The 3,238-nt window shown below is 43.9% G+C and overlaps 1 non-coding gene across 1 annotated transcript; it reads left to right on the top strand.

Moving 5' to 3' along the window:
* The first annotated feature begins 373 nt into the window (after window positions 1–373).
* On the top strand, window positions 374–447 carry Trnas-gga (transfer RNA serine (anticodon GGA)). Its single transcript has one exon. It is a non-coding gene; the product is annotated as a tRNA-Ser (tRNA).
* Window positions 448–3,238: the final 2,791 nt, after the last annotated feature.

The following is a 3,238-nucleotide window of genomic DNA, read 5'->3' as shown; positions in this document are numbered from 1 at the left end:
GGCGTAACAGATTCTAACCGAGTCAGGGTGCCTGCTCAGCCAGCTTCATCTCCCACTTCATGAAAGTATGCAGGTTCCGTTGTATTCTGCATTCACTTAGAATATAACGTTTATTGCAAACAAGTTCTGCGGAATCCCGCAAGGTGGCGGAAGGGTTAAGAAAGGGAAAATAGACAACAACCCGAGAAATCTGTTGGTTTCTGAGAAATCCGTTGGATTTCCTTGTGGCCTCGTGCTACAAACGGGTGGTTGTCTATTTTCCCTTTCTTAACCCTTCCGCCACCTTGCGGGATTCCGCAGAACTTGTTTGCAATATGTGTCCAGTTGCTTCGAGTTGTCGATGAATTCGCCCTCGCGCTGCCAATTGCTAGCTTCCTGGTTAGCTCAATTGGTAGAGCGACCGCCCCGGAAAGGCGTTGGTCCCGGGTTCGAACCCCGGACCAGAACAAATTTTTCGGCTACTAAGAGGCTTTTTCTCAGAAATCCGTATGGATTTCCTTGTGGCTTCATGCTACAAACGGGTGGTTGTCTATTTTCCCTTTCTGATAACGTTTATTGCCTGCTTTGCTATGCTCTCTAATCATATGGTGTCATAGGATGTTTTCATGTAGCTTAGTGATAATGTACACTTAATGTTTGCATTATTATTAAGTGGCATGGAAAAGCTTTTGGCGGTAATGCATCTTGGTTCTGTTCTCATACAGCGTTTTATGACCTATAAACGTCCAAGTGGCCAGTTGGGCTATTTCTCCCTATTGACCTTGTCGGAACATGTGGAATACCCGGTACTTGTTTATTTGTAATCGTCTTGTCAAAACATCTTTAACTTGGCACTGATATAATATCATATCATGGCATTACCCTCATCCTCGTATAGTATTGTTCAACTGCATATGCAGTGTACAAATGTGTAGCCTGTGGTAGGAAAGTTACTATATGGACTTTAGCTTTCAAATGTTAGTCTTGTCAGGTGTGCTTGACCTTTTACAAGCTGATTTTTTGTGATGATTCTCGTGTTTCATTGCTGGTTTTGCTTTAGTGCTGTCATGGCTGTTCAGTACCATTTCAATGCAAGTTCCTACTTTCATGATGATGATATGTGATGTTTATTGGCGCAAGAGCCATTTGATGGCCTATGAGCGCCTGGTCATCGTAACGAATATGAACAATGATTATGGTAAGTGGCTGTAAAATGGCCTTAAAATTCCTCTCGCAAAAGGCGGGTAAACATATAAGTATTAAAATCATGAGCGTGACTTCAAATGTATGTGTAGTGAGAATGAATAGTGTAATGCCTCGTCAACGCCCTTGAGAACAAGGGCTGCGAGCAAGGTGCTTCTTTAAATGTAACTACCACAGCAGCAGCCTCTGTTAGGAGGCCGTGCTACGGAATGCCTTGGTAAATTACGTGAAAGTTACGAACTTCTGAAAACGCGAATAGTGATTGGTGCTTAAAAACCGGTTCCCTGCCTATGAACATTCATGGGCGTAATGGTATTTGTTGTCGGTAGGGCACTGGAACGTGTTTTTTTCTAAGTCTGTCTAATTGTTTACACTCTATTAAAATGTGAATCACGGTTGGTACTTCACCACATCTCTCACACAGAGGAGGATCGCCACCGGACAGAAGGTGTGTGTGTGTGCTGTATGTGTGACCGATCCTAAGTCTGCAGAGTGTAACTTCTGTGTGGCGTCACTTCGATACTGGCGGCCAATTTCCCAGATGCGGTTTGATAACGTGTAGTTTATTTTGTGTCTGCATGTCCCGTGGTGCTCTGCCAAAAGAACCCGAGCTTTCTTTTGAGGAAGGGTTTTAAGTCTAGTGTGGGAATAGCTATGGATGTATTGGGACTGTTTTCGTGGGCAGATGCTGCTAGCTGGTCTGCCTGACTAGTAAGATACTGCACGAAAATCCACGATGAAGTACATGTTAGTCATCTCTAACCACAGTTCATGCTCCAGCTACTGAGTAATGCTCGCCAGCATCAGTGCATTCATTGTACAACTGAATATTAATCTTCTTAAATTTTTTTTCATCAGATTATATTCTTTAACCTTAGCTTTGGTAGTCACATTGTGAAACATTTGCTCTTTTGTCGTGCTTGGTTTTTGAAAACCCCCGTTCTCTGTTCCCTGCTATAAAATTTTCACACCTTGACATTAAGTATCAGGGGTTCATTATCTGCACGCGTGCCAGCATTTCCAGAATCTGGTGGTGCTGCTGCAGAGTCGTCTTTATTGCCACTAGGTAGGGATGCTACCACCTTAGTGTGATTACTTCATCATTCTAAAAACAAGATATTTATTGAGCAGTAGCTTGTGAAACGAAATTTACACCCACAGTCTGAAGGTCCACCAGCACCAACAGAAGTGGACGGCACACCTGCCACATCACCTCTGTACTCGGCGACAACTTTTTTTGACAGCACTGGGGAAGCTAAAAAACCGAACTAGATGCTTTCCACCGCGTCAAAAAATGATGATGATGATGATATGTGGTGTTTAATGGCGCAAGGGCCAATTGATGGCCAAAGAGCGCCAGTTCATGAGACAAAGGATGTGAGCAATGGTTGCGGTAAGTAGCTGTAAAGGGGCCTTAAAATTCCTCGCGCTAAAGGCGGGTAAAACATATATATATATTAAAATCATGAGAGTGACGTGAAATATGTGCAGTGGAATTAATGACAAGTGGTCGCAAGAATAAAACTATGAAGATATGACATCAGCACCACTGCCTCGTCAATGCCCTTTAGTCCAAGGGCCGCGAGGCAAGTGCTATCTTTAACGTATTCACCGCAGCAGCGACCTCTGTTTAGAGGCCGTGCTACGGATCACCTTGATATATGACATGAAAACTCTGTACATCGTTTAAAAATGCAGACAATGACTGGTATGTAAAAAGCGGGTCCCTACCTATGAACATTGAAGGATGAAGTGGAAATTGCTGTTGGTAGGGAAATGAAAAGTGCTTTTTTCTGATAGCGTCGAGTTCCTTGCACTGGATAAGGATGTGAAGGACAGTGAGTGGCTGGCCACATCTATCACACAAAGGTGGCTCGCCACCGGACAGAAGGTGTGTGTGTGTACTGTATGTGTGACCAATCCTAAGTCTGCAGAGTGTAACTTCTGTGTGGCGTGATTTCGATACTGGCGGCCAATTACCCAGATGCGGTTTGACAACGTGTAGCTTATTTCGTGTATGCGTATCCCATGTGGTCTGCCAAAAGGCTCTGAGCTT

The sequence above is a fragment of the Rhipicephalus sanguineus genome, chromosome 10 (genome assembly GCF_013339695.2).
Source record: "Rhipicephalus sanguineus isolate Rsan-2018 chromosome 10, BIME_Rsan_1.4, whole genome shotgun sequence".
Taxonomy (NCBI): domain Eukaryota; kingdom Metazoa; phylum Arthropoda; class Arachnida; order Ixodida; family Ixodidae; genus Rhipicephalus; species Rhipicephalus sanguineus.
The sequence above is the reverse complement of the archived record's forward strand: the minus strand, read 5'-3'. Positions and strand labels throughout refer to the sequence as shown.